The sequence below is a fragment of the Lampris incognitus genome, chromosome 2 (assembly GCF_029633865.1).
Source record: "Lampris incognitus isolate fLamInc1 chromosome 2, fLamInc1.hap2, whole genome shotgun sequence".
Classification (NCBI taxonomy): domain Eukaryota; kingdom Metazoa; phylum Chordata; class Actinopteri; order Lampriformes; family Lampridae; genus Lampris; species Lampris incognitus.
In genome coordinates, this window is record NC_079212.1 from 75532786 (window position 1) to 75546040 (window position 13255).

At 49.7% G+C, this 13255-nt stretch overlaps 1 protein-coding gene across 2 annotated transcripts in view; it reads left to right on the plus strand.

Annotated features, from left to right (window-relative positions):
* LOC130108367 (natural resistance-associated macrophage protein 2-like) overlaps positions 1-13255 on the plus strand; it is a 273265-nt gene that overhangs the window by 14315 nt on the left and 245695 nt on the right. For both annotated transcript variants that reach the window (XM_056275274.1, XM_056275273.1), the window contains exon 2: positions 3341-4010. The gene's annotated coding sequence lies outside the window, so the exon portion shown is untranslated. The remainder of the gene's footprint in view (positions 1-3340; positions 4011-13255) is intronic.

Sequence of the window (13255 nt, forward strand, 5' to 3'; positions counted from 1 at the left end):
CCCTGTGTGTGTGTGTGTGTGTGTGTGTGTGTGTGTGTGTGTGTGTGTGTGTGGGCCCTGTGTGATGGCCTGGCAGCCTGTCCAGGGTGTCTCCCCGCCTGCTGCCCAATGGCTGCTGGGATAGTCTCCAGCATCCCCGCAGCCCCGAGAGCGGGATAAGCGGTTCGGATAATGGATGGATGGGGGAAAAGGTATAATACAGGACACCTGTCATGGCAATTATTTTATCCCACTCTGACAATAAATGAGGAGCGAGACAAAAGTCTCTCACAGTATTGTTACACCTTTTAATATGTTCATGACCAGACGCACAAATCAGAGATACTGAAGTGTGTGCCGATCAGTACAGTCCCTCTTATAGGGCCGTTGTCTGCTGTCCTTATCTCATGTCTTCCAGCTCTCATCCACCAAGGCTGTTTCTCAAATTACTGTGCACAGACTTTGCTACACTCAGTAAGTATCTGCTGCATTCGTCAGCTAACAGCAGGCCTGTACGTGTTCACAGGGAGAAGACACTATAACACCACTACACATTAACTTTAAGTAAGCATCTGTCTAAGACTGACGTTGAACATGCTGTGCCGCTCGTACATGGTCAAAGATTAAAAGTCAGTCAAGATCATATATGATTTTATGGCAGAAGATTGCCCTCACAAATGTCAAATGTTACACATCCCACGTAACATTTTGCCAAATCAGTATGTGGATTGACAAGACCATGATGGTGCGTCATCAGGACAGAGGAAGGAAGACAAGGAGACTTGGTGGTGGAATGAGGAAGTACAGCAAAGTATACAGAGGAAGAGGTTGGCAAAGGAGAAGTGGAATAGTCAGAGAGTTGAAGAAAGTAGACAGGAGGACAGGTTGAGGAGAGCCTGGAGAGAAGAGGAATGAAAGTCAGTAGGAGCAAGATGGAATATCTATGTGTGAATGAGAGGGAGGACAGTGGAATAATCAGGATGTAAGGAGTGGAGGTGACGAAGGCATATGACTTCAAATACTTGGGGTCAACTGTCCAAAGTAACCGGGGGGGGGGGGGGTTGCAGGAGAGAGGTGAAGAAGAGAGTGCAGGCAGGGTGGAGTGGGTGGAGAAGAGTGTCAGGAGCAATTTGCGACAGAAGGGTGCCAGCAAGAGTTAAAGGGAAGGTTTACAAGATGGTTGTGAGACCAGCTATGTTATATGGTTTGGAGACAGTGGCACTGATGAAAAGACTGCAGGAGGCGGAGCTGGAGGTGGCAGAGTTGAAGATGATAAGATTTTCACTGGGAGTGATGAAGAAGGACAGGATTAGGAATTATTATATTAGAGGGACAGCTCAGGTTGGACGGTTTGGAGACAAAGCAAGAGAGGCAAGATTGAGATGGCTTGGACATGTGTGGAGGAGAGATGCTGGGTATATTGGGAGAAGGATGCTGAATATGGAGCTGCCAGGGAAGAGGAGAAGAGAAAGGCCAAAGAGGAGGTTTATGGATGTGGTGAGGGAGGACATGCAGGTGGCTGGTGTGACAGAGGAAGACGCAGAAGACAGGAAGAAATGGAAATAAATGATCCGCTGTGGCGCCCCCTAACAGGAGCAGCCGAAAGTAGTAGTAGTAGTAGTACTGTGACTAATGTGTTTAAGTGAATGAAAATTACACCAATGACTGTATAACAAAGACCTTTTCTATGGAAAAAATTTGATAAAATTAAATCGCAATTGCTTGTGCACCACTCACTTTCATGAGGACATGGCATGCATCAGAATCCCCCTTATTAGATAACTTCTTCAGTCCATCTTCCTGATCCCTTCTACAGTCCCTTCTACAGTCCATCTTCCTGATCCCTTCTACAGTCCATCTACAGTCCATCTTCCTGATCCCTTCTACAGTTCATCTACAGTCCAGCTCCCTGATCCCTTCTACAGTCCCTTCTACAGTCCATCTACAGTCCAGCTTCCTGATCCCTTCTACAGTCCCTTCTACAGTCCCTTCTACAGTCCATCTTCCTGATCCCTTCTACAGTCCATCTACAGTCCCTTCTACAGTCCATCTTCCTGATCCCTTCTACAGTCCATCTACAGTCCAGCTTCCTGATCTCTTCTACAGTCCCTTCTACAGTCCAGCTTCCTGATCCCTTCTACAGTCCCTTCTACAGTCCATCTTCCTGATCCTGGTCCCCATACCATTAATGCATACATTGTATTCGTGATATGAGAAAATTATCCTACAGTTGGGCACATTTTAGCACTATTGATGGTAAAATGTATGGAGAGCAAATCGTAGCCTACACAGTAAAAACCGAGTTAGTGAATGTTAAGTTAGTGTGTTCATTTAAATGAACACTCAGGAAGTTAAATTAACGCTCAGCGTTTTACTGTGTACTATTACGACGAGGATTGTACACCTGGCAGTGCTGGCAGTGGGTGAGAAGAGAAGACCCCTCTCCAGCCTGATGACGCGACATCACGCTGCTGAACATGACTAAAAAAACTTTTCCTTTCGCAGTTCACACGAAATGAATGTTTATTTTTTCTCAAACAATAGATCACTCGCCGACCCGTCCAGACAGGTGAGGGAGTGTGTGTGATGTATGCATGTGAGTTTGTGGGAGAGGTGTTAGAGAGGGAGAGTATGGAGCCCGGAAGCTGACATGGACGTAATATTGTTTTATAAAGTGTGCATGGAGTTCCAGCCAGGCGCTAACTGAGCACTGAAGTGCCGTAGTAGGGCAGGGGGGCGTGTACTTTAGTAAAGCACGTGTGTGTGTTCAAAGCAAGTCTAACGCCAGTGGTTTAAAAAGATTACTTGACAGTTTGTACTCATTCAGTATAGTCATTTACTACAGTCCATGTAGAACAATCCACAATTCATAGAGGTTTTTTTTTTGGGGGGGGGGGTTCCCTCTTTTGCTCCATCCCTGCAGACTACCACATGTCTCCTCTGATACATGTGTAGCCGCCAGCCGCTTCTTTTCAGCTGACAGTGAGGAGTTTCACCAGGGGGACGTAGCATGTGGGAGGATCATGCTATTCCCCCCAGTTCCCCCTCCCCCTCGAACAGGTGCCCCGACCAACCAGAGGACACGCTAGTGCAGCGACCAGGACACATACCCACATCCATCTTCCCACCCACACACACAGCCAATTGTGTCTGTAGGGTTGCCAGACCAAGCCGGAGGTAACATGGGGATTCGAACCAGCGATCCCCATGTTGGTAGGCAACGGAATAGACTGCCACACCACCTGGATGCCCATACATAAGAGTATTTTTGATATATCGACCATCCCTAGGTTTAACTTTAGTGAATTCATTCTTCTGTGGGAAAGTATTCCAGCACTACAATGGCTGTCTTTTATTGCAGCTGTTCCAGCGGCCTACTGCAGTTTACCTGGAGACCTCTGCCTGTGGCCTAGCCAGCAGCCTACTGCAGTTTACCTGTAGACCTCCGCCTGTGGCCTAGCCAGCAGCCTACTGCAGTTTACCTGGAGACCTCTGCCTGTGGCCTAGCCAGCAGCCTACTGCAGTTTACCTGGAGACCTCTGCCTGTGGCGTAGCCAGCGGCCTACTGCAGTTTACCTGGAGACCTCTGCCTGTGGCTTAGCCAGCGGCCTACTGCAGTTTACCTGGAGACCTCTGCCTGTGGCGTAGCCAGCGGACTACTGCAGTTTACCTGGGGACATCCGCCTGTAGCATAGCCAGTGGACTACTGCAGTTTACCTGGAGATCTCCGCTTGTGGCCTAGCCAGCGGCCTACTGCAGTTTACCTGGAGACATCCGCCTGTAGCATAGCCAGTGGCCTACTACAGTTTACCTGGAGATCTCCGCTTGTGGCCTAGCCAGCGGCCTACTGCAGTTTACCTGGAGACCTCCGCCTGTGGCCTAGCCAGCGGCCTACTGCAGTTTACCTGGAGACCTCCGCCTGTGGCCTAGCCAGCGGCCTACTGCAATTTACCTGGAGATCTCCGCTTGTGGCCTAGCCAGCGGCCTACTGCAGTTTACCTGGAGACCTCTGCCTGTGGCATAGCCAGAAGGTAATTGTGTGTGTTTGCATGTGCAGTGTTTGATCTAGGCTTACCATTGGTCCCCTAAAAATCTGAAGTTACCTGCTCAAAATGTATGCATGGGTCCAGTAGACCTGTTCCCAGAAATACCAGAGATAAAAAATATTATGTGGCATTGTTTTATAAAATAAAGTATATGTGGTGTGTAGTATAAATGTTCTATAATGGTTGAAATCAGAGCGTGAATGTGTGATAAGAGTAGCAAATTGTGTGTGAGAAATCGCTCAAAGTCTGCTTGTGTAACAGAGAGGTTACAAGTGAGAAATATGGCCATGTATTGACAAGGAAACCTGGTGAACCAATGGGAATGTTACTTTTTGTCATCTAATTAAGGGGTGAGTTTTACTCTCCAGTCAGGGAGTGAATTTTGCTAAAGATAGGTTAGATCTGCCACTCGCGATCTCTTTCCTCATTCATTCATTTGCCAGCACCTGAAGTGCATGGGCGAGATAGGGCTGAGACACGACAACATGGCTAAAAGCGTCCTTCACGTGACTGTACAACCATGAACCTTTTTATCCAGGTTCTGGAGGGCAGTATGTCCAAAGAGGTTCAAGCTTCATTTATCAATAAGGCCACTCAAGACTCAATGACGTGTTTTCTGGTATATGTTGATGAGTTGTTCAAGCAGGAGCTAGTGCTTCAAGAAGAATTCAGGAGGAATTGATGGATGCAATGCAAATATTGGGGCAATGTAAATGACAAAACTTTGGGTTTAATTTCCCATACTACTCATGATAGCAATTTCATACTGAAACTCTTTTTACATAGGGCTTTAAGCCATTAAGGCCCAAGTTTCCCATACATGGGTGTGACATCCAAACTCATTTGTCAGTTTGGGTGGTGACTGAGATGTTGGCAGATAATAGTGTGTGTGAAGCTACAGTTTTGATTGAAGGTGGCCCTGGCTGATAGACTTGTGTGTGGTGTCCTTACTACATAACTTGGCCTCAGTGACTGTAAATTGAAAACAGTTGAGTTTAACTATCTGATACATGTAATGTATTTTAAAATTGTGATGGTTTTTATTTGTTAAATGCAATGAGGATTTTGTCTTGGTACAAACAAAACAGAATTATATGAGGAATTTTACTTGGCGCTCCGCTCTCAGTTACGCATACAAGTAAATGATGAATACTACTGCTACTACTACTACTTCTACTACTACTTTCAGCTGCTCCCGTTAGGGGTCTTCACAGCAGCTCATCCATTTCCATCTCTTCCTGTCCTCTGCCTCTTCATCTGTCACACCAGCCACCTGCATGTCCTCCCTCACCACATCCATAAACCCCCTCTTTGGCCTTTCTCTTTTCCTCTTCCCTGGCAGCTTCATATTCAGCATCCTTCTCCCAATATACCCAGCATCTCTCCTCCACACATGTCCAAACCATCTCAATCTTGCCTCTCTTGTTTTGTCTCCAAACCATTCAACCTGAGCTGTCCCTCTAATATACTCATCCCTAATCCTGTCCTTCTTCATCATTCCCAATGAAGATCTTAGCATCTTCAACTCTGCCACCTCCAGCTCCGCCTCCTGTCTTCTCGTCAGCACCACTGTCTCCAAACCATATAACATAGCTGGTCTCACAACCATCTTGTAAACCTTCCCTTTAACTCTTGCTGGCACCCTTCTGTCGCAAATTACTCCTGACACTCTTCTCCACCCACTCCACCCTGCCTGCACTCTCTTTTTCACCTCTCTTCTGCGCTCCCCATTACTTTGGACAGTTGACCCCAAGTATTTAAACTCATATGCCTTCGCCACTTCTACTCCTTGCATCCTGTCCATTCCACTGTCCTCCCTCTCATTCACCCATAAGTATTCCGTCTTGCTCCTACTGACTTTCATTCCTCTTCTCTCCAGTGCATACCTCCACCTCTCCAGGCTCTCCTCAACCTACACCCTACTCTTGCTACAGATCACAATGTCATCCGCGAACATCATCGTCCATGGAGACTCCTGCCTGATCTTGTCCATCAACCTGTCCATCACCATTGCAAGCAAGAAAGGGCTCAGAGCCGACCCTTGATGTAATCCCACCTCCACCTTGAAGCCATCTGTCATTCCAACCGCACACATCACCATTGTCACACTTCACTCATACATATCCTGCACCACTCCTACATACTTTCTCATACAATACCACACCTTCTCTCTCGGCACCCTGTCGTATGCTTTCTCTAAATCTACAAATACACAATGTAACTCCTTCTGACCTTCTCTATACCTCTCCATCAACATTCTCAAAGCAAACATCGCATCTGTGGTGCTCTTTCGTGGCACAAGACCATACTGCTGCTCGCTGTTCGTCGTCTGTCCTCTTAACCTAGCTTCTGTTACTCTTTCCCAAATCTTCATGCTGTGGCTGATCAACTTTATACCTCTGTAGTTGCTGCAGTTCTGCACATCGCCCTTGTTCTTGAAAATCGGTACCAGTATGCTTCTTCTCCACTCCTCAGGCATCCTTTCACTTTCCAAGATTGTGTTAAACAATCTAGTTAAAAACCCCACTGCCATCTGTCCTAAACATCTCCATACCTCCACAGGTATGTCATCAGGACCAACTGTCTTTCCACTCTTCATCCTCTTCATAGCTGCCCTCACTTCCTCCTTGCTGATCCACTGCACGTCCTGATTCACTATCCCGACATCATCCATCCTTCTCTCACTCTCATTTTCTTCATTCATCAGCCCCTCAAAGACATGACACCGTTAGCATGTACAGAAAGCATAGGTTCAGGCATGACCCAGAAGACATTGGGTAAATATGACTAGGTAGGCAACCCCCCTCATGTGTGACACACACTAGGCAGAAGACTCCATTGCACAACACAAGAGATGATGTAAGAGTTCAAAAGTCGTCTTTACTGAAAGGCAGGGTTCGGTACACAGAAAAGGCAGTCCATGCAAACAATACCAAAGGAGTAGGCGAAGGCGAGGTCCAGGGTCAAAGTAAGGTAATCAAAACCAATAGTCCAAACAGATGGTCCAAAAGAGGTTAGACAAAAGCGAGGTCCGAAGGCAGAGCAAAGAAATACACAAGAGATACAAACACTAGAGAAAAGCTGGCACGAGTTGACACTAGGCACAAAACGAATTGGCACAGAGAGAGCGGAGCACAGAGACTAAATACACTGGAGGCCAAAGGACTCTCCCACACAGGCTTGATCTGGGACACGTGGACCGTGGGATGGACCCTTATGGAGCTGGGGAGCTGGAGCCGCACGCCGCTGTGTTGATGACCCGAGAGATGGGGAATGGCCCCACGGACCTGGGAGCCAGTTTGCATGAGACAACACGCAGGGGGAAGTCTCGAGTGGACAGCCAGACTTTCTGACTGGGCCGGTAGGCAGGTGCGGAGGTTCGTCGCCGATCAGCCAGCCTCTTATACCAATCGGAGGTCCTCAGGAGCACCCGACGGGCCCGGGTCCAGGTGCGCCGACACCAACGGATGTAGGCCAGGGCTGAGGGGACATCGACTTCCAGCTCCAGGGCAGGGAACAGAGGCAGTTGGTAACCATAGGTGCACTGAAAGGGGGTGAGACCAGTGGCAGAGCAAGGCAGGGTGTTGTACGCATAATCAACCCAAATAGGGTGCTTGCTCCAGGTGGCCCGGTTCTGGGAGACGAGACAGTGCAGCCCGGTCTCCAGCTTCTGGTTCAGCTGCTCCACCTGGCCATTGGACTGGGGGTGAAACCCAGAAGAGAGACTGATTGAGACCCCAAGCAGTGAACAAAACGCCTTCCAGAACCTTGAGATGAACTGGGGTCCTCGATCAGAGATCACATTCCTAGGGAAGCCATGGAGGCGAAACACATGAGACAGCATAACTGCCGCTGTTCCCTTGGCAGTGGGCATCTTGGGCAGAGGGATGAAATGCACCATTTTCGAAAACCGGTCCCCTACTGTCAGAATGGGGGTGTTACTGTCCAAGGGCGGAAGGCCTGTGACGAAGTACAGGGAGACATCAGACCAAGGACGGCGGGTCACCGGGAGTGGGTGCAGGAGAACAGGAGGAGGGCGTCGGGAGACCTTGCTCCAAGCACACACAGGACAAGCCGCCATGTATTCTATCTCCTTCTCCATGGCCGGCCACCAGAACCACTGTTGAATGATGAAGAGAGTCCGCCGCACACCAGGGTGACAGGAGAGGCGGCAGGTGTGATGACCTGAGAGCGAAGAGAGACAGGAACAAACAGCCGATTCGGGGGACAGCTAGCAGGCACTGGGGTGTTAGCGGATGCCCATCTGACACTGCTCTCAATGCCCCAGGTGACAGCCCCCACCACACAGGAAGCAGGCAGGATGCTGTATGGAGACTGAGGGGCAGGGTCAGGGCAAAACAGATGAGACAAGGTATCCGCCTTGGTGTTCTTGGAACCAGGACGGTAGGACAGTGTAAAATTAAATCGGGTAAAAAAAAAAGAGCCCACCTGGCCTGTCTGGAGTTGAGTCGCTTTGCTGTCCGGATGTACTCCAAGTTCAGTCCACACCAAGAATGGGTGCTCCGCTCCCTCCAACCAGTGGCGCCACTCCTCCAAGGCCACCCGAATGGCCAGCAACTCCCTGTTCCTCACATCATAATTCCTTTCAGTGGGGGTGAGCATCCGGGAGAGAAATGCACAGGGATGGAGCTTGTTTTCGTCTGGAGACTGCTGGAAGAGGTCAGCACCCAGTCCCCCGTCCGAGGCATCGACCTCCTCCATGAACTGCCGCCGGGGATCAGGCAGCGTGAGGATGGGCGCTGATGTGAAGCTCTCCTTCAGCCGCTGGAAAGCCTGATCAGCCTGGGGGAGACCACAGAAACTTCACATTGGGGGAGGTTAAGGCATGCAGTCGGGCGGCGATGGTGCTGTACCAACAGATGAACCGCCTGTAGAAATTGGCGAACCCCAGGAAACAGTGGAGCTGGGTCCTATTGGAGGGCGTAGGCCACTCCGCAACAGCACTGACTTTAGCGGGGTCCATCTCCATGCTGCCCTCAGAGATGATGTACCCCAAGAAGGCGACGGTGGAAATGTGGAACTCACACTTCTCAGCCTTGGCAAAGAGCTGGTGGTCGAGGAGGTGCTGCAGCACTTGGCGTACATGATGGACGTGTGACTCTTCATCGGGGGAGAAGATGAGGATATCGTCCAAGTAGACAAAAACAAACCGGTCCAACATGTCCCTAAGGACGTCATTCATGAGAGCCTGGAAAGCCGCTGGAGCATTGGTTAGACTAAACGGCATCACGAGGTGTTCGTAATGCCCACTATGAGTGTTAAAAGCGGTCTTCCACTCGTCCCCCTCCCGTATCCTGACCAAATGATAGGCATTCCGAAGATCGAGTTTGGTGAAAATCTTAAAATCTTGCACTAGTTCAAATGCAGAAGAGACAAGGAAGGGGGTACCTGTTCTTGACCATGATGTCATTCAGGCCATGGTAGTCTATGCAGGGACGCAGCGTCTTGTCTTTCTTCTCAACGAAGAAGAACCTTGCCCCCACAGGAGATGAAGATGGTCGAATAATGCCAGCAGCCAGAGAAGAATCAATATAGTCCTTCATAGCCGTGGTCTCTGGGGCTGACAGGGAATACAGACGCCCCCTGGCGGCGAGGTCCCGGGAAGTAAATCAATGGCACAGTCGTAGGGTCGGTGAGGAGGCAGAGACGTAGCACGAGCCTTGTGGAACACTTCCATGAGATTGTGGTAACAAGACGGCACTCTGAAGAAGTCTGGAAGGTCAGGATCCAACAAAACTGGAGGTGACGCAGAGGCAGGAGGCACAGAGGTAGCAGGCACAGTAGACACAGGAGACAAGCAGTCAGGATGCTGAGAATGATCCGGGGTGGAAACAGAACACAGACAGGCGCTAGAACAATCCCGGCCCCACCCAGTCAGCTCACCAGTAGTCTAATCCAGGTGAGATCTATGTTGTTTCAGCCAGGGTAGGCCCGATGCATGACAGAATGCATCGGGGAGTTGAACAGGGATTCAGTGTGATTGTTAGCCATAGGGAGTTGAATGGGGGTGGTTTGATGGGTAACTCTGCAGAGTAGACGACCATTCGGGGGTTGACTTCTAGAGGCTCAGATAGGGGAACGTGGCTGAGTTTCAGCTGTTTGGCTAACCCCCAGTCTATAAAATTCCCATCCACCCCGGAGTCCACTAACACTGGGAGACCAACCGACATGGAAGATGAGCTGAGCCGTGCTTGCGTAAGAGGTCAAGAGGGATCAGAAAAAACTGCTCGGCTCACCAGCGCCCTCTGCCTTACTGATGAGCCTGGAAATGAGGAGATGAAGTGTCCCAGTTGAGCGCAGTATATACATCCACCCTCCCACAGGCAGTGCTGACGCTCTTCAGGAGTTAGCCTGGCTCCCCTGCCCAACTGCACGGGTTCCTCCCGTGCAGCAGGGGGCGATGAAGAGGCAACCGCCGGGAAGGCACGGGCAGGTGGAAGCCAGGGAGGAGGACTATCGGCCACAGATCGCCCCCTCTGGACAGATGGAAAGCCGGAAGACTTGACCCTCTCTCTCACCTGGAGTCGGGTGTCGAACTTAATAGCAAGAACAATGAGAGCATCCAAACCTGGAGACAGTTCTAATGGAGCCAACTGGTCTCTTAAAGGGTCTGCTAACCCACAGAGAAAAGCGTCAAACAAAGAGTCTGGGTTCCAGCCACTGTTAGCTGCCAAGGTCCGGAATTCAATGGCGTAGTTGGAGAATTGACACTTACCCTGACACAGGTCCATTAGCGCCCCAGCCACCTCACGGCCTGCAGTTTTATGATCGAGAATCTGGCGAAGGGTCTGGGTGAACAGATCTGATGAATCACAGACTGGAGACCTCCTAGCCCACTCGGCAGTGACCCAGGCTTCTGCTCTGCCGGCGAGGTGGGAAATGATGTAAGCCACCTTGGCATGCTCAGAGTGAAACGAAGATGCCTGGAGCTCAAAATGCAGTTCTCACTGGACCAGAAAGGCCTTGCAATTTTCAGAGTCACAGGAAACCCGTTCGGGTGTGGAGAGGTGGACCACCGGAGCTGGCGTCGTTCTCATGGGAGCTGGGACCGGGGCTGGATCTTGAGTGAGGACAGGTTCTGGAGTTATGTTAGCAGGATTAGGGACCAGAGTGTCCATGAGTGCAGTGGCCTGCTGAAACTGTGCAGTCGCCTCCTGAAACTGGGTAGCCATATAGCCTACCTGGGTGTCGAAGGTCTTCTGAAAAGCCTCATGGCGTGCTGCCATCGCCATCACCCCCGCACCAATAGCCATGAGTTGCTCCTCCTGTTGGTGGATTTGCTCTCCATGGGCCTGGAGTGCAACGCGCAATGTGTCGGCTGAGTTCATAGTGTGGCCAGTTCTTACTGTGACACACACTAGGCAGAAGACTCCATTGCACAACACAAGAGATGAGGTAAGAGTTCAAAAGTCATCTCTACTGAAAGGCAGGGTTCGGTACACAGAAAAGGCAGTCCAAGCAAACAATGCCAAAGGAGTAGGTGAAGGCGAGGTCCAGGGTCAAAGTAAGGTAATCAAAACCAATAGTCCGAACTGATGATCCAAAAGGGGTTAGGCAAAAGCGAGGTCCGAAGGCAGAGCAAAGAAATACACAAGAGATACAAACACTAGAGAAAGGCTGGCACGAGTTGACACTAGGCACAAAACGAACTGGCACAGAGAGAGGGGAGCACAGAGACTAAATACAGTGGAGGTAACAAGGCACAGATGTCCAGAGGAATTGAATCAAGTGCAACTGGACTTGGTATATATCTGTGAAGGCGTTTCGCCTCTCATCCAAGAGGCTTCATCAGTTCATGCCTTTCTGACTAGACCAAGCTAGTCTGACTGGCTGATGATGAAACTCCGATATTTATCCTCTTTGGAGTCGTTATCAGAGCTAATGATGTCCATGGCTGTTTGTGTTCCCGTGTTTAGCAACGCCCGTCGTTATCAGAGGTATTGATATGCGTGGCTCTTTGTGATCTGATGTTAAGCAGCGACGGTCGTTGGGGGTGTTAGTTTCGACTTCGTTAGTGCTCCATTCAGTGGTCATTAGAGTCGTTGGAGCCGTTAGTGACCGACTGTTGTTCTTGGAGGCTAGGCTTCTTGAGTCTCCTGGGTAGAGATGAAAGGACGGCATTGTAAGTGGGAGATAGGTGGTGTCGCAGACCTCCTCCTTTGTTGAGGGATAGTTTTTCCAGTTTCGCATAGATGGCTTCCTTCACCCCTCTTTCAAACCATCTATCTTCCCTGTCCAAAATGTGTACATTGCTGTCCTCGAAGGAGTGTGTCTTCTCCCTTAGGTGTAGATAAACTGCTGAGTCTTGTCCTGAGGAGTTTGGTCTTCTGTGTTGGCCCATCCGTTTGTGTAGTGGTTGTTTGGTTTCTTCTATGTATAGGTCAGTGCAATCCTCATTGCATTGTACAGCATACACCAGATTGCTTTTTTGGGTGTGTGGTACATGGTCTTTGGGATGAACCAGTCTTTGTCGGAGTGTGTTGTTGGGTTTGAAGTATACCGGGATGTGGTGTTTATTGAAAATTCTCCTGAGTTTCTCGGAGACCCCAGAAACATGCGGGAGGACTGTGCTGTTCCTTTTCTCCTCATCGCTCACCCGGTTGGTCTTTTTGGAATGTGTTGCAGTTTTCACAAAGGTCCAACTCGGGTAGCCGCAGGTTTTTAAAGCTCTCCCCAGGTGTTTCTGTTCTTCCCGTTGGGCCTGAGTGCTGCTGGGCACATTGTCAGCTCTTGACCTATCTCCCACTTACAATGCCGTCCTTTCATCTCTACCCAGGAGACTCAAGAAGCTTAGCTTCCAAGAACAACAGTCGGTCACTAACGGCTCCAACAACTCATGACCACTGAATGGAGCACTAACGAAGTCGAAACCAACAATCCCGACGACCGTCGCTACTTAACATCGGATCACAAAGAGCCACGCATATCAATACCTCTGATAACGACGGGCGTGGCTAAACATCGGAACACAAAAGAACCACGCATATCAATACCTCTGATAACGACGGACGTTGCTAAACATCGGAACTTAAAGAGCCATGGACATCAATAGCTCTGATAACGACTCCAAAGAGGATAAATATCTGAGTCTCATCAGCAGCCAGTCAGACTAGCTAGGTCTAGTCAGAAAGGCACAAACTGAGGAAGCCTCTTGGATGAGAGGCGAAACGTCTTCACGGATATATACAAAGTCCAGTTGCACTTGATTC